Below are 18,979 nucleotides of genomic sequence, written 5' to 3' on the forward strand. Positions count from 1 at the left end.
CACAAGGAGACTGTAGCTATGTTCTTAGACAAGTAGCTGAAAAATGTGTCTGTCATGTTGCTTTAGGTATCACTTTAATTTGTTGGAGCTCACCTCCCTGTTGGCATTCACTGTGCCATTGCTTAACACCTTGGAAGGCCCTGCCACTCTCTAATCTGATAAGTAGTAATTTGATAAAACAAGTATTACAAATGTTAATAATGGACTTGTTTTATATTGCCTTTCTTTTCTGTTGGATCAAAGCAACATAAAGAGCAATTCATACGTAGAGATGGGGGGACAAAGAGGACAAAAGAAAACTAAAAAAAAAAAACCCACCAGAAAGCCCTGACTTGGCTGGATATAGCAACAAAAATAAGCAACTGATTTAGCCTGTTTATTATGTGAAAATTAGCAATAGCCTTGTCATATGTTAGCCATTATGTACATGTGTATATTTTAAATTAATTTGGGAGAACTGTGCGTAAGCACAGCATGACTAACACCTTCTTTCTCTCCCAGAGACAACGTGCAATATAGGAAGGGTCGCACAGCCATTTCACAAAAGCATTCTTGGCTTTCTGCTGCAACTTGCTGCTTCCTGACAGGCAGGAAAAGCCAAGGAAAAAGCAAATACAGAAGCCAGAGCTGATGATAGGATGGAAATCCATGTTATGCCGTTTTCACGTTCTATGTATGGTTCCCCATGTTATGCTGGATTCCTTCTGGTGTACGTCCACACAGACACAGAAAAACCTAGATTCTCCATTTCGTGCCTTTAAGAAGACTTCTGGCAAAGACACACCGGTGATTTCTTAGAGGGAGCAAGGATGATTCAGGAAGGGAAAAAGAGGAGAAAGACACTCTCCTGTGCTTTTTGCATTTTCAAATTAAAAATTGCATAGAAAGTTTTAAAACATAAATGAGAGCTGTGAAATGAGAGCTGTATTTTTTAAAATCAAAGCAAAACCAGCCACATTTGGAAATTTCCCATAAAAACACCAAATAAGAATTTTTTACTTTCTATTTCCAACAAAAATATTTTTGCCAGCTTTGCTGTTTTCAGTTCATGTACCTGCTTTTTTCAGTCTGTCATCCTAGGTTTTTCAACATTCCCCAATGAGCTCGTGTTCTTTGTAAGTGCTTATTATCAGAGCCAAGTGCATGTTGCAATCCAGATAATTCACTTCACCATTGTGTTGCTTTTTTGTTTGTAAATTAGACATGTATATTTATAATGCAATGAAACCTCAGGCTGAGGTCACTGGATGGAAGAAGTATTTATTTGTCTCACGGGTTTGAATGGAAGAGTATGTTCTTGGTAATAGTTGTCATGTGATGAATTTGGGGATGAGTATGTGACCAGGAGGGAGTACATCCTGACTTCTGATCCTGCCTTGAGAACAGACACGTTGTGTGATGTTGAGTAAATCAATTTTCTGCCAGAGTTTCCCTTCAGCAATAGACAGCTAGTAATATTTCATCCTTAGCTGGTCATGCAGTGACCAACATTGACAACAGAAAGCTCCAGGAAGAATTAACATTGGCATTAGTGGTAAACTGCTCTTTGAGCTGCTCGGTATTTTCTGGGTGTTGAAATGAGAAAGTAAAAACACTATAAAAACCTTTGCAAGTGTGTTAGTGCCCAGACAGGAACACTGCCATCCCCCAGGCTTTGGATCATGCTCCTTCCCAACATTCATGATGAAAGCTGGGAGGAGAAAGTGATTGGGAAGAGTCAGCATGAGTTTACCAACTGCCTGACCAACCTGATTGCCTTCTATGATAAAATGTCTGGATGCAAGGACAGCAGCTTGACTTTAGCAAGGCTTTTAACACTGTGTTTCACAATGTTCTTATATCCAAGGTGAGATACTACAGTTTGGATGAGTGGACAACTAGACAGGTAAAAAATTGGTTGGATTATCAAGCTCAGATGGTAGTATTTAATGGTTCATGCTTTACCTGGGAGCCAGTAACAAGTGGAGTACCTAAGCAGTCTATCCTGGGACCTGTCCTGTTGAATATCTTTAACAATGACCTGCAGGAGGTGATGCATTGCTTGCTCCTCAAGTTTGCGGGTAACCCCAAATGGGGGGACCAGTCAATATGCTCAAGGGCAGAGCTGTCATCCAGTTGGATCTGCACAGGGTGTAGGAATGGGCCAGCAGAAATCTTTACAAAATTCAGCAGCTTCAAATGTCAAGTCCTGCTCCTGGGAAGGAAGAACCCTGTGCAAAAATACAGGCAGAGTGGTAGAGGAGCAGCTCTGTGGAAAAGGGCTTGGGGGGCCAGGTGGACATAAGACAGCAGCATGGACGGTATGCGAAGAAGGCCAACAACATGTAGTGGGCATGGTGTGTTGGGTTGACGGTTGGACACGATGATCTTAGAGGTCTTTTCCAACCCGTATGATTCTATGATTCTCTCCTAGGCTGCAGTAGCAGCAGGCTGAGAGGAGTGACAATCTCTCTCTACTCAGCATTTATTAGACCCCCCCAGCTGCATCCAGTTTTGGGACCCCAGTGTAGGAGGGACATGGATAAACTGGAGTGAGTTCAGCAAAGGGCGTGAAAATGGTTGGGGACTGGAGCTCTTGCCCTTAGGAGAGGCTGAGGGAATGGGACTTGTTCAGCATGGGGGAAAGAGGGCTTCGTGGGACCTATGCAGCTAGTGAAGACAGCAGCCTTCTGATACCCACGAGGAGGTCATAGAGAAGATGGAGCCAGGCTCTTCTCAGTGGTGCAGGGTAGGAGGACAGGAGGCAACAGTCATAGGCTGAAAGAAGACAGTGTATCACTGATGCTTTTTCACTATGAAGACGGCCAAGCAGTGCAGCAGATTTCCCATAGGGCTGTGCAGTCTCCCATCTTGCAGGACTTCAAGACCTGAGTGGATGAAGCCCTGGACAGACTGCTCTTACCCCTTAGCTGGCCCTGCCTTGAGCAGGGGGTTGGATTAGAGCACTAGACCTCCCTTGATACCATAGATCTGTAATGAAAAGCTTCCACAAAATGGCCTGCTGCCCACTCCCTCTTGCCTTGTGTCAAGTCCACAAAAGGAAAGCTTGACATTTTGTGGAGGAAAAAAAAACCCACTGCCAGCTCCCCGCGTCCTCCAGCTGCATTTCAGGAAAGGAGAGGGTGCATTCAGCATTTCAGGACTTTTCTGGATGAAAACTGCTACCTGAGAGCGAGGCAGACCATGCGTCAGAGAGTTTAACAGTTTCCCCTTTACTTTCGAAAAGTTTGAGTCTCCTCTGATCCCTCGATACCCTTATCACGGGCACCTCAGCCTCCGCGACAGCGCCTTGAATTATTCATGATATTGACAATCACAGAAATTAACGTTCCCTCAGCAAAAGCTCCAAAAGACCGTACTGCAGCACCGTGATAATAATGATCAAAGATTAAGCGAGATTAGCGGCGGCGCCCTCAGCCGCCCCGCAGCGCTCCCCCCCCCGGCCCCCGGCTCCCGGCCCCGGCCAGGCCGGCAGCAGCGCGATGCCGGCGGCCGCCCGCCAGGGGGCGCTGCCGACTCGGCGTTGGCGCCGCGGCTGCCGCCAGCGGAAAGCGGCCGAGGTGGGGGAGAGCTGGTGGGGAGAGCTGGTGGGAGGCGGGGGGTAGCTGGTGGGAGGCGGGGGGTAGCTGGTGGGAGGTGTGGGATAGCTGGCAGGTGGCGTAGCCCTTTCCTCAGCAAACTGCTGTGGAGCTAATGGGCGCTCACGCATCCCGCCTTGCCTCGCCTCACCTCGGCCAGCCGCTGCGCCGTGGCCCTCAGGGAGCCCCCGCGTTTCCCAGAGGGGACGAAGCCCTCACCTCCAGCGCAATGGGCGGTTTAAACACACTGGGCCTCCAAAATACAGTGGGGGAGATTGGTGCGGCCCACGACCCTAGGTTGTTCCCCAAGGACCGGGGAGGACGGTGGGGAAGGGTCACTGCGGCCGAGGCCTGTGTGTCCCACGGCGGGGAGGGGGCCGCGCTCACCCGGCGCCCGCTGCCCTGGCCATCGTAGCAGCGGCTTCAGGTGTTGAGAGAGTCTCATAAAGCATTTGCAACGTCTTATTTTGCTGTACCCTGAACAGAGTCCCCAAGTTTACTGGGAGAGGGCGGCTGAGGAGCCAACCTGCGCTGACAAAACTGCTTATTGCCACCGTCTGAGCTTTTCTGGCAGTTGCTCTCCCATTTAACGCAATTGCTGCATGGGAACTGATGCGGTGACAGCTTCGTGGGAACTGGGTGAGCTCGCCGAACGCTCTCTGAAACAGACGTGGGGATTTTAGCTTCCCCCTGTTTATGTACAGGAAATGAGAACCCACAAAATAATACTGGTGAGTGAGTGGCAAACTGAATTTTACGTACTGCCTAAAATTGCCCTTGTGCATTCTCTGCCCCAGTCATGGTGATATATATTTACTGCAGAAATAGGGTATAGAAAGCTCAAGGAAGGGAAATGTGACGGGAACAGCAGCACGTTCTCACACAGGCCTCAAAACACACCAGCGTTGTTCTGCACTGCAGTCAGCGTCTCCATTGCAGTGGGAAGAGGTTCAATTCACCTGAACCCTCCAGGTTGGGTATCTATTAGTTTAAGCCATATGAATAAAAAATTTTTATTTTAGTGAAAAATCTCTGATCTGCTTAAATTCTTCCAAATTTAGGTTCGGGGTTGAGTCATCATTATTTCCTGTCAAATGCTTTTGTGAAGTCACCCAAAATAATGAGATGTCACTTGCCTGGATACATTAATAATTAGAAGGATTTATTGTAGCAGGCATCATGGGAAAGTGTAACTTTCCCATTAGATGTCCTTAATTAGAAAAGAATGTGTCAGATTTCAGATCAACGTAGGGGAACTACAACTATCCATTAAAAAGAGAAGGACAAATAACGCAAGTGACAGCCCTTGCAGAAGTACAAAGATTTAAATACTTTATAAATTAAGGGGATTGAAGGTGCTCATTTTCATCACTAAAGCTCTATGACCTGTCTTCATCATCAGAAGGATGCAGTCTCCAAACTGAATTAAACAACAATAAAGAGCAAATGCTGTATATAATTCTGACAATAGAATATTTCTGTAATCAGCGATTATCCCTTTTGTCTTTCAGCAATGTCTCTTTAGGGTGGGCCAAACTTCTCTGGAAAGTGTTCAATTATGCTAATAGGAAAATTTCATAGTGACAATGGTATCTCTCGAACCACAAGAACTGTAGCTAGTACATTTGTTCAGCTGGTGGCAAGATGTGGGATAGAGAAGTGGTTTGACTGGCTTTTAGATGAAAATTGGGGGGCTATTAGGTAATTGTAATGTGTGGGAGGCATTACTGTAAATCCAAGCAGAGTGACGTGCCTAACTACTCGGGCATACGTAAGGGGTTAATTTAAGTACCCGGCTTTTGTGGCTTCCTTTTGGCTGTGGATAATTCCTCACAGACCCAGCCCAAGAGTTTTACTGGGCGGTACACAGAAGCTAGAAAGTAAGTCTTACAATGCTTACATTTACTTAGAGCCATGAGTGGAACCAGTTTACACTCTGCCCAGTGCTTGGTTAACATACAGGCATGTATTTTATTTACGCAGTCTTAATATCATGCCACGAACGACATCAAAGCAAGAGTAATTTAAGGAAAGGGAACATGTGTCTGCAGTTTAATTCAGCTTGCAAAGAGATGATGTTCCAAGATGGGGAAACTAAAATTTTGCAGCGTAAGCAACCTACTCCCTCTGGGACATTGGATCTATTCATCCCACGTCAGTTACACCTGAAAGTTACTACAAGCTAATGCTTTTTCTGTGGCCTCTATGAAATCAGTCAGTAACATTGGACCAGTGCCTAACTGACAGGTGGCCATATTACCAAGTTATCAGCTCATTTGCTGCTCTTGATAAGTGTTTCATTAGGGCTGGTTTTGGTAGGAAAGCGGAATTTGTTTCTCACAGGGAAAGGAAATCCTTTAACAAGGAGGCTGAGCCACACAACAGGGCCTTGTTAGATAAGCTTTTCAGTTTGAGTGACCATTTTGTGCAGGATTTTGCTTGAAAAATATGTTTCTGGTTTTTATGACTGTTTATCCAAAACATAATTATGAGCACTAGGTTTGGATTTAGAAAAGGGCAGATCTAGTTTACCAGAGGGGCTGGTGGAGATAGGTGCTCAAAACTTGTGTAGTTCAGTGGGATTGAAAAATGTGCACGTATTTCACTCAGAAATTAATTAAAACATAAAGTGTAGGTAGAACTTTAGAGGCATGTCATAAATGTCCTTTTGAAGTACTGGGTAGAAACCCTTTTTATTGTTAATTTAGCCTTCTCTTTTCTAAATTGAACCTTTCATCACATATTAAATCCTAAGAGGGCTAGGGAACATAGGGTGTGTTCCAAGCGGGTACATAAAAATCACCTTACTTCTGTAAGTCATTAGCATCTACCATTTGTGCTTTTAATGAGCTGAAATGAGAAATCTTGTAAACTAATTTGAACAAACTACAGTGTCTTACTCACAGCAAGATGCCTCAAGCATCAATCAACTCTTGAAAGTTTGTTTGTGAGATACTTCTCTAAGAATCTTTCATCCTAAAAATGACACTTGAAAACTCCGCAATAGATCTTGACAAGATTCACACGTGAATGCCCAAGAGATAAGTGATGCATTGTTTTACTGTGGAAGGTGGTACAAATATTCCACTTCTGAAGCTAGGTCTAAACAAAGCTTACCTGATCATTAAAACATAAAGAAATCTGACTACTTTACATACTGTTTTGTAAATGACATTTCCTAAAACACACCTTTATTTCCAAACCTTCTCTGAAAAACCTCTGGGGATAAGCAAAGTTCAGTATGATAAAGAAAACATTTTATTCAGCTTTAAGAGCTGGAATGCCTGCCTCAGAAGAGTGTTATACAGGATGGCTACATGTCACACCATCAGTGGAGTTGACTATTCTCTTTTTGTAGTAGTAGTATTTTTAGTTTTAAATTAAAATCTGCCTGAAGCCACAGATGAGTTCTCAGCTCACTGCTCTCTGAATAAGGATACAAATCAAAATTGGCACTTATCTTAGAAAGCCACTTTGAAGGTTAGCTGTCCACTTGGGCCGAGTGAAGCGCCTTTGACTTCAGGAAGACTGCTGTGCTGCAAGTGCTTGCAGGCCTGGAGTGCCCTCAAGCACTTCAGAGCAAGAGACTTCCACTCTTCCAAACAGTAGCTGTTTCAACTCTTTAAAATATGGGACAAGTTACGCTAGAGAAAGAGACAAAGAAACAGATTGAAGCCAGCTGACCACCCATTTCTTTTTTCCGCAAACAAGGGTCTTAACACAGCTGAATAGAATAATTTTAGGGTTTTTGCATTTTAAGCATCTGTGTCACATGAATTCAGATTGATGAACCAACACACCTGTTTGACTTTTCATGTGTTAAAATACACGCCCGACTTAATTTTGCCCGTAAAGGCAATGTATTGAACAGATTATACATTGAAAAATGTGCCCAAACGAAATAGATGACGTAGCTATGTCTGCAAAGATTGGAAATTCAGTCATTCGGACAGTTTAAAGTACCAAAATATGCAGATAGATGTTTCAGGTGATTATGAAATATGCCTGATGCCCCTTGAAATCAGAGCAGGTATGCTGAGTCAGTCTTGCCTATTTTTGATGGTATACCCTGTACAACAATCATGAATAAATACATATTTCATTGCTTATGGGTAGCCATGTATACTCATGGCCAAAATAACTGCTCAGAGACCAAACACCTTCCTGTTTATTGGGCTTTCAGGAGTTTGTTTAATATTAACAGTGGTAAAATGATAGTAAACAAAGTCAACAAAACAGGGCTTATGCAGGGTCACCTCAAGCATTTGCACGTAAGCAAGGAAGTGCTTATAAGGCACCATTATGGAAAAAACCGAGACCTTTACTGGGAAACCAGCATCCTGGGGTGCCTTTCTGAAGTGCGCCTACACTAGTGCATGCAGCATGGGGAATAAACATGAGGAAGTAGAGATCTGTGTGCAGTTGAAGGGCTATGATGTTGGGATCACAGGGATGGGGTGGGATTGCTCGCAGGACTGCAGTGCCACAATGAAGGGATACAGGCTGGGAAGACAAGGTGGTGGAGTTGCCCTTTATGTGAGAGAACAGCTGGAGTATATAGAGCTCTGCCTAGCAATGGATATGAGCCAGCTGAGAGCTTATGGGTATCAATTACTGGGCAGACCAATATGGGTGACATTGTAGTGGGTATATGCTATAGGTGGCCTGAGCAGGAAGAACAAATGGATGAGGCCTTCTGCAGACAGAAGCAGCCTCATGTTCACGGGCCGTGGTCCTCATGAGGAACTTCAACCACGTTGATATCTGCTGGAGGAACAACACAGATGGGCATATGCAATTCTGGAGGTTCCTGGAGGGCAGTGAGGACAACTTCCTGACCCAAATGATAGAGGAGTCAATGAGGACAGGTCTGGACCTCATAATTACAAACAAGGAAGGGCTGGTTGGGGATGTGAAGGTCGAAGGTAGCCTTGGCTGCAGTGATCATGAGATGGTGGAGTTTAGAATCCTGAAAAGAAGAATCAGGGCAAAAAGCAAGATCACAACCCTGGACTTCAGGAGAGCAGACTTTGATCTCTTCAGGGATCTGTTGGTAGAGTCCCATGGGATAAGGCCCTGGATGGAAGACTGGCCCAAAAAGCTGGCTGATATTTGAGGATCGCCTCCTCCAAGCTCAAGAGGAGTCCACTGCAACAAGCAGGAAGTCAGGCAGAAATGCCAGGAGGGTTGCATGGATTAACAAGCAGGTCCTGGCAAAACTCAAACATGAAAAGGAGAGACACTGTCTGAGCATGCAGAAATGCTGCTAGGAAAGCCAAAACCCACCTGTAATTGTGAGGGATGTTAAAGGTAACAAGAAAGGCTTCTCAAAGTACATAAATAGCAAAAAGGAAGTATAGGGAAAATGTGTGCCTGCTGCTGAATGGGGCAAGGGCCCTGGTGACATGGAAAAGGTTGAGGTACTGAATGCCATCTTCACCTCAGTCTTCACTAGTAAGACCCTCCTTCAGAAACCTGAGGGCCCAGAGACCAAGGGGAAAGTCTGGAGCAAGGAGGACTTACCCTTGCTGGAAGATGATCAGGTTAGGAAATAGTTAATCAAACTGGACATACATAAGTCCATGGGCCTTGATGGGATGCACCCACAAGTGCTGAGGGAGCTGGCTGATGTAATTGTGAGGGCACTCTCAATAATCTTTGAATGATCATGATGACTAGGAGAAGTGTCTGAGGACTGGGGGAAAGCAAATATCACTCCTGTCTCCAGGAAGGGCAAGAAGGAGGACCGAGGGAAGTACAGGCCAGTCAGCCTCACCTCAATCCCTTTGAAGGTGATGGAGCAGCTAATCCTGAAGACAATTTCCAGGCATACGAAGGACAAGAAAGTCATCAGGAGTAGTCAGCATGGATTCACCCAGGGGCAGTCATGCTTGACCACCTTGATAACCTTCTACAATGAAATGACTGGCTTGGTAGATAAGGGGAGAGCAGTGGGTATTGTCTACCTTGACTTCCGTAAGGTTTTCGACACTGTCTCCCATAAGATTCTCATGGAAAAGCTGGTGAAGTATGGGTTCGCTGAGCAGAAAGTGAGGTGGACTGAAAACTGGAGAGAATCCTGCAAAGGATCACTGAGATGGTTAAGGGACTGGAGCATCTCTCATATGATGAAAAGCTGGGAGAGCTGGGATTGTTTAGCCTAGAGAGGGGAAGGCTCAGGGAGGGATCTCATCAGTGTGTACAAATATCTGAAGAGAGGGTGTAAAGAAGATGGAGCCAGGTGGTTGTGTAGTCTCCATCCTTGTAGATGTTCAACAGTCATCTTAACATGGTCGTGGGCAGCCAGCTTTAGGTGGCCCTGCTTGAGTCGGGGGCGTTGGACAAGATGACCTGCAGAGGTCCCTTCCAACCTCGGCCATGCTGTGACTCCATGAATTATGCCATGCTTTTTTTTCAGGTATGAAGACAGATTAAATAAATAATTCTAATCTGTATTTACAACCCAATACCTGAATCACAAAGTGTAAAATTAAAATGAGGAGCAAAAGAGCTGCAGAAGGTCAAGACACTGCAACAAGTAGGGCTGCGCTTTCTAAAAACTAACCAGTAGTTTTATTGTCTCATTTTGGACTTGCTTTGAGTAAGTAAAATGGCTAAACAGTATCCAAAACAATGGGGAATTAAAGACCCAAATGAGAAATGTAGTCATTACTCTTAGTTACAGAAAGAGAAAAAGCAAGATGTGTAAGAGAGGCCAGAGGGAAGAGACGATACTTCCAGGGAGGTCCTGGTGACGTATCAGGAGTTCTTACCTGTTGTAGGCAGTCGGCAGAGCTGCTGAAGATCTTTCCTGCTGGGCCAACAGAGCAGCCCTTACTGCTCCCTGACCCAGGAGCTCCAGACCAGGATTCTGGAACAACCCGGAGGTAGGGCAGAAGTCTCTGTGTTCACTCCTCCCATTTAAGTCTTGATATTGCTAACAAAAGAGTTTTAGTCTTTGTTTTCAGAATGAAGAAGTGGTCTGAAAAACCAGTGCCAGAGGAGGATTTGTGTAGCCATATTGATGTAGGAGCACTCGAACTACATCAGTTCTCAGTCCTCTGCAAAGAGGGCCTCAGACTGTAGGCCAGATGAAGTGGTTAGGTGCAGATGGGGGTCGGTCTGAATCCTGTGAGAAGTGAGTTTAAACATCTGCCTCAATTCTGTAGAGCAGGGAATGTAGAAATGAGCTTCCCAAAACATTATGGAACAAAAGAGGGGCACATGAAAAGGATTTTGGAAGGAGCCTGTCTTCCTCTGCACTGATTTGTGAAGTCAATAGCTTCTTGCTCCTCAATGTGCTGGCCAAAAATGGTCTTTATTTAGAGGTGGGGGGAGTTGATGGAAACAGTTAACATGTGCCTAGGCCCTTTTTATCTGCCTGACTATAAACATCCGTGGATATTAGCACAGTTTGTGTATATTTTTCCAATTACCATGGAAGTGAGCATTGCTGCAGTGTAAGCATTTTCATCCATTTGTCTTTTGAGTAAAACCAAGAAAAATAACCAATACCAGAACATTGAAAACATTGCAAAATCAGTAAGTGTTCATTACAGCTCATACAGATGTCCACTTTGACCTATTGTAATGCCATGAGTAAAGTTCTCAGTATTTTAGCAGGCTTCATCTACCTGGTTTCATTATCATTTTAATTAAATGAGATTTCAGCTGTGTATTATTTTATTTTATTTTATTTTATTATTTTTTTGCATGTGCAATATGAGTGTGATTGGAAGGATTGCAGCTTTTTGGTGTATCCAGTAAACGTGGTCTGAATTGTCTTTATACACCCAAATATGATTACAAATATGAACAAAGTCACCAAAGCATTTCCTATTCCATGTGACCGACAGGGCTGAATTGGCTATCACTGTGCTTGATGACTGAAGCTTCTGCTTTGCATCCTACATTTTTTCAAAGCATAATGCAGTTTCTATTTCCCTATTGTCATGATTGTATGAGACAATCCCTAGCTTTAGAAAAGGCAGCAGCAAGGCAGGACATTAAAATTAAAGGGGAAAAAAATCTACACAAACCACTTAAGCACACTCATTATTATGGCCCTTGCTACCTCGGGCCACTGGAGAACTTATAATTTAGTCAGCATTATGCAGTTTGAAGTGTTTTATGTTCTGCATGGGAGCAGGCTGCAATTCAAATATCAGTGGCCATGAAAAATATGCACATACGTTTAGTATGAAAATCTCCAAGGGCATAACAGAAGAGACGGGCACATGTAGCTGCAGTGTGATGGAGAATTTCTGTGAATTAATCATTTGGACATAGTTTATCACCATTTTATATTTTGCCAGAGACGCTTCCTCGCCATTTGTTGGGAAAACTTATTATACATGCACATCTTAGAAAGATAATAAGGCCAAAGCCTTTGATGCTTAAAGGCAACAGGCTTTGTTAGATTCTGTTATGACACAGACAACTTCTCCACTGACAGAGCCATTCAGATAACAAGAGTAATTGCTTATTTTATCAAGTTTAGGGAATTGTGCTCCATTCTCCCTTCTTGCCTATTACATCAGCTATTATGACCCATCTTCTATCATAATTTAGGGGGAGTGGAGTATATGCATTTTGAAAGCTTTTCTTGAAAGAATAGAGTGCTGTATTTACATGTTTCCTTCATTATTCCAAAGTGCAAATACTTCAATGTATTCCTTCCAAAGAAGCAGGGTGGCATGCGTTTACGTGTCTAGGTGTTTGTGTGTAGTTTACCATCTGGAGTGGGTAGGGGAATAAGAAGGTTCATTTAGTTGTTTCTTTATACCCTCTTCTGACTGGAGACAATACCATTGTAATCGGTATTAGCAGAACTACAAACAGAGCAATTGCTCTGACACTTTAAAAGAACTTTATTGACATCCCCAAACACGTGGGGAATTTTAAAGTAGAACTTTTCCGTCTGTAGGGCTTGGTGTGATCAAAGGCATGATAGCAGCTCCAGATTACTGAAAACGAGGCTGCAGACCAGCTTCCAGCTCTTTTTGGGAAAAAAAAAAAGGCTTAAATTTGATTCAGCCTAATCCTCACAAAACCATTAGAAAACTAGCATTGCAAGAAGAGAATTAGAAAAACTAAATAGATGCTTTCAAATTTTATATGCCATCCAAAGATTTTAAAAGGTACAAAACCAAAATTCCAGTGTAGGATTCAATATCTTAAAATGCTGCTGTGCTGTACAGTTTTATTACCTAGAATAACCAATTTTCACCACTTCTAAAAGTAGAAGTTTTAAAATACGATTACTGTAGCAAAGTTATGAAATGGTCAGAGCCTGACTTCTGAAACAATAGAAAAAAATACTGACGTTAACAGAAGGACAACTTTCAAATGGAATTTGGGAGTTAACTGGAAACCAAAATGAGTTATACCTCTTTTGCTATATAAAAATATAATCATTTTCCAAAAGAGTAACCACATACAGAGGCCAGTTCTGAGCACATTTTATCAGCTATTTTATGAAAAAGGAGTTCATTATTTTTCCCCCCAAACAGGACGGTGCACTTTCGCACTCCAGAAGCGCTAGCGAAGAGGCTGTGACTCTTAAGCGAGAACTTTGTGTTCATTAACATTTGTTTTCCTGGTTCGCGTGAATGCCCTGGTAGAGTATCCGAACTCACTCACCTAGCATCGCTGCTATCAGCTGGGTAGACTGGATGCCAGCTTCATTTCCCTGATGCTTGTTCTGCTTTTGTCTCTATGAAAAGGTCTTGTTAATACATCCACCTTTGTGTTTGTCATATTTAAATGTGCAGCCAGATTCTTAGTTTTGCAAGGACTTTTCGTCATCTTTTGAAGTCACTCCATGAGACTGGTAACAAATGAGAGCTTGCCAGCTATGGAATGGGTATTAAAAATGAATTTTCCACAGCAGACATTCATGCGTTTGTGTTGTGGCTGGCTGAGAGGACACAACTGTGTTCTGCATCTCAGTGGAGCAGCTGGCAAGATAAGCAGAGTGTCTGGGTTAATGTGCTCTGCTTTAATTAGCTCCGTAAAGAGGCAATTGGCCTAGGCAGAGGGCTATGCTGGAGTAATGAAAGTACACTTTTTTGTCAGGACACTCTCTCTGCATAGCACTGGTTTGTATAGATAGACCAACTCATTTGGGCCAGCTTATTTATGACTAAACTATGCTCCATTGTGCTTGCTGCTTTTTCATTTCCAACTGCAAGGCCAAGAGTAACATAACATTTCTGTAGACTTGATATCCTTGGCAAAAGTAAGGAGATTTAGCCACCAGGTATTCAAGGAGATCACCACACAAGAAGAGTGACTGAGAGCCACTTCAAGACAGACAGACATAACCATTGATAATACATTGTACTGAGATCAGATTGTGTTTGACCCAGTTGCTTCTTGACAACACTCTGAAATGTTCTCTGGCTGCCGCGCATTCTGCATTACATTGCCGGCTCCCAGACTTCATCTCCTAGGGGGTCCAGTAGTTCAAGTCCTACACAGAAATGGCATCAGTAGCTTTTTAGGTTTGCTAACAGTTAGTCATGGCTTCTGTATCAGGATGTCATTTTACAGCAGAGCTACTTCAGGATTGTCTGAAGTGTCGGTGATGCTTTACTGCAGCTACTGTTGAGTTGCCTGAAGTAACTTGGAGCGCATGCTTCACTGTTTAACCTTCTCCTCCTTCCCACTTCCCACTCAAGTCTGCTTCCTCTCCTCCTTTCATGTTGCTTTCAGTACATACTGCTTCCTGTTTGTCTTTGTTGCTGGTAGTGAGAGTAAATGAGCAGCAGTAAGTGAATATTGATTCAAGTAGCGAGCAGCATGGGGCTTGCCAGGGCCACCCTTCCCAGCCTTGCCAGGGCAAGGAGAGGGAGAACTGGACAGAGTCTTTGATGGACAGTCCAGGTATTTCCCTCCGCAGTGCCGAGCAACATTTCAGGGCACTCACAGCCCATGGTCTTTCTCTTACTTTTGACGTAGATTTTTCTTTTTAGAAGCAACAGCCAGTAAGTGTATTTTGAACAGAAATCTCAGAGGGTTTATTAATTTTTCCATATTGCCACATCCTTTCCAGTTTGTGTCACTGTAGCCTCCCTGTTGGGAATGCTCGCTCGCTCGCTCTTTCAGGTCACTTGTCTGGTCTCTGCTGCCCAGCTTCTCGCTGTTAATTCCTTCTCTGTTGGTTCAGGCTGGGCTCTAAACAATTTTTTTATGCCTTCTAGTTACAAGTTTGGCATTGTGTGTTGTTGTTTCTTCTTCTCTCCAAATTAACCAACTGCTACTTTATAGATTCTCTGAAAAATGGAAAATCCAGGTCACTTCTGTACCCTGAGCATAAAGACTGTAGTCTAACAGAGCACAAGGCCTAATAGAGCAGAAAGCCTGTGGCCTAACTCTATTGCTTAATCGAGGTTATATATATTAATAACAGAAACTGCAAAGGTAGCAGAAATTGCAAGTAGGGACAGGCAAGATCAAAATGGCTCTGGCAAAAGTTATTTTAGTCAGGTAGGGGTTTTTTTATTTATTGCTTGGGACAAAGTATGAACGCAAGCTAAAATTGCAACAGCAAATAACCCCAGAGCGTGGCGAGTTATACTTAGCTAGCATTAGGGTAATGTCATGTCGAAGCAGAATATTTGTGGTTAGCTAAAGTGACAAAAATACAGCTGCACTGATATTAATCCTGTATTAATCTTGTAAAGGGATGGGATTTTGAGAAATAGAAGTCTTTGGAAGGGATCTACCTGCTTCCTCTGCATAGACCAGTTTTCTCTTTTTAGGCATTAACTGAAATTGTTATTCTGATTTTGTTGTTGATAACCCGGCTAAGTAGAGAGCTAAGCTTTACTGCTCACTTATCTGTGAGTTTTATGAGTTTATTTGAAATCCTTGTAATAGCCCTTAAATTCTACTCATCATTAGAGGTCCCAGTTTGGGAGTTTTACTGATGTTTTGATAACTGGTCAGTAATTCAGGATGTGTTTTTAAAGATGCAGCTTGCTGGCTAAATCTTTTCAACTGCAATGTGAAAATCTGAATGGCTGTAATGTGAATTCATAAAACATCGTCCTAACTCAGGAGAGGATGAAATGTATGCTTCGAGTTACGTGAGTACGTAGATAGAAGTTGAATGCTTTAAAATCTATTGTATATATTTTAAAAACATACCCTGGGTTGAAAGAGGGCATTGCAGGTAGTATAATTCTATTCTGCAGAGGGCAGTAGTATATATATGCATGTATCTAATACATAAATATGAACAACATTAGTATTATTATAAAGTCACTTTCACTTGAAAAAACGTGACAAATCGTGTAGTAAGTAGCTGTTATTCAATATGGCAACAAAATTTGTTCTTGCTGAGTTATAAACAGGAAAATGGTAATATTTGAAGTAATTTGCTGTAGAAATAGGCTAAATTGGATCTGCGTGAAGACAGTCAGCCCTTGCAATTTATGCAGTGCCGTTATATGTTATACAAATTAGATTAGAACTGTAAGGTATTTGCAAGTTCTAACTTTTCTTTTCTTGGTATAGGAGAGGTGTAATAAACTGACCTTGAGAAGGGGCCTTATATATTTGAAGCAGAATAGCAATGCTCATGATTTTACTCTCTACTAAGGGGTTAATACGATCCCATTCTGTTGTCATCTCTTATTTATTCTGCATTTATTTTAATTCTTCATTTCCCTGGGAAGTACTTAGGTGAGAAATGTTGGTAGTGAAATGGAGACAGCTTGGGTAGGTCTAGAAACCCTTGAGCTTACATTGCTGGGCATAACCTTTCTAACTAAATAACTACTGAGCAGCATTTGCACTCAGTGGAAATTTTTCCAATGGTAAAAGGGGAGAAATCATGATCTTCAAGGTGTTTATAGCTTTGGCCAGTGTCCTTTTTCTCTTTTCCAGTTTCCATTCATGTCACTGTGCCTTTGGATCTTTTTTTCCCCCAGACAAACACACTCTGTTTAAAAACTGTCTGCACCACAGTTCTTTGAAAAACCGGTTGCTATTTGCCTCAGAACTTCTATTTTCTGGATTATTTATTTTCTTATTATGACTGGATTCAGGGTTATTGTGTTACTGTATTACAAAAACAGACTGGTGATGAATACTGGGGTGTTCATGACTTTTCCCCCCAGGGAAATACAGTGCCAAAATGTGATTTCCTTTTAGGGAGGCAAATGTTGCAGGTGTCTGTTGAGTTTTCAAAGGGAAATTACAAAGCAAACTTGCCTCACTCATGCCTACACGGTCATTTTGAAAATTGTAGCATGGGTATCCAACACGGATGTTCTAATTTTATCTCAGGTATCAATCCTTGTGGAATTAAAGTATTGCAGAGGGAAATGCTATTTGATTTGGAGTATGTGCCTTAGATTGTATCCTCTATAGTTTAAGTGAGGTAATTGGTGAGAAGATATTGCATAGCCAGCTGTTTCACATAACTTCCCCTACAGCCTCAGCTGCTGTGGGATGAAACAGCACTTGGTGGGGGGATTTTCAAGATGATTCATGCTGTAGCAGGATAAGAACATGTTTTAGACAGCAGTACAAAAGAAAAATATACAAGATATTTAAGGTGTTGGTGCTGTTACTGCCACGTTCTGACCAACTAGAGATACTGATATTTGCTCGAGTAGAGGCTTTCTGGTAGTAATCTAACTGATTTCTGAGTTTATTGGCTGTTCAAAGCCATTAACAGTTACTTCTGTAGAAGAAAAACTCTTATAGTCTCCATCCTCCCTTGATTTTCACTCACAACACTATCTATCTAGCACAGTGAATGCATACTGCAGTTTGTTTCTGTTTTGGTTTGTTTCTGTTAAAAGACATGCAAATTCTTGTCAGTACAGTGCTATGAATCTACCACATTATTTTTAATTAGGTTTCTTAAAAAATGGAGGAAAGGAGAAACTGGGTTATTCCAGGTAGCTTGAAGAAACATTTTAAGACCAGCGGCTATCACAGGAGAAGTAGGAATGCTCTGGTAAAAATGAGAATATGCAGATAGTTATTTGGACTGCTGTATTCCTCTTTTTGACGTGCGTTTGGGTACTTGCCTGCTAGTCAGCTGCTTCTCCACAAGGCAAGGGAGGACATTTCCCTCTTGCCTGTGTAAGCCACAGAGGCAGGAGAGGAGGATGGTGAGTGGCTCTACCTTAGTCTTGGGGAACGGGTAGGGCAAATGGCTTCCTTCTCATGGAGCTATTCCTTGTTGATCAGGTGAGAAGGAGAGGAGAAATACTAAGGTTTAACAATCAGATATGTGTGCAAATTGACTGAGTCTTCTGGATGGACTGTCCTTTTAGAGTAAGGAAATCATTCATGTTCCTTATCCTCAGTGTGACTACAAGGTGACTGATCAAGTTGTCACTGAGGTTGGTCTTGCAAAAGAAACACTTGAAAACTGGAGGAAGTACCTTCATATTTACATGGCTAGTGAGCGATGATAAGATCATTGACGTTTTTTCCAAGTGTTGGTCAGCCTGAGCTAGGTTTAAGTTACACATTTAACATATGCATCCAAAAAGGAATTTGAAAACTGGGTCTCGATACCAGCGGACATTAGAATTAAAAAGAAAATGGAATCAACCATTTGGTGTTACTTTGTTTTGTTTACAACATAATATCCTAAGCTGGTAACAATATGATATAGTGTAATGTCATTGCAACAAGATACAGTGCAATATTAACGTCTTCAAGTTTTCTAGCTAAAACATACCAATATCACACAGATTGTGTCTTTCATTTTGTGTTGCAGAGTTTTCAGTTGTTGGCAAACACGGGTAAAATCAGAGGAACTTGCAAAGAAATTAAAGAGTATGAATGAGTATCGTTAAAGAACAAGCTAGAGTAGCTTTAGAGTGGATGGCTTACTTGGAGGCCCAGATTGCACAGGGATTAAAGTTGTCTTGTTCATGGTAGCTTGCTGTTTTATTTGTGCTTAGAGGTGCTGATTTGTGCTCTCTATAAAACGTATTATTTCTCAGGGTGATTGACTGGGGGAAATCTGATACATTCCGGGTGCTAACCGCACGCCAGGCACTGGAGGCTGCATACAGCGTAATCCTCTTGCAGCCATCTCATTATTGGAGTTTTTACGTGACACTGAAGTAGAGCACGTAAGCCAGAAAAATTTCTATTGACTTCAGTGGATATTGGCTTATGCACCGAGAGGTTAATTGTAATAATCAGAGTCAATAAGAGAGAAGACAACAGAGAAAAACCTGGGAATGAAAGTTTTACCACAACTTCCCTGACTCCAGACGTATAAAAAGCCTGTGCAATGCTGACCTCTCCCTGCATATGACCCATTCAGGTTTGATGTAAAAGCCTTAGCTGAGGAGCCACAGGTCCAGCCTGCACCCACTCTGCAGCTAGAGAGAGATGTGTTTTTCTCAGAGCTGTCAAAC

Source organism: Calonectris borealis, chromosome 2 (genome assembly GCF_964195595.1).
Source record: "Calonectris borealis chromosome 2, bCalBor7.hap1.2, whole genome shotgun sequence".
NCBI lineage: Eukaryota > Metazoa > Chordata > Aves > Procellariiformes > Procellariidae > Calonectris > Calonectris borealis.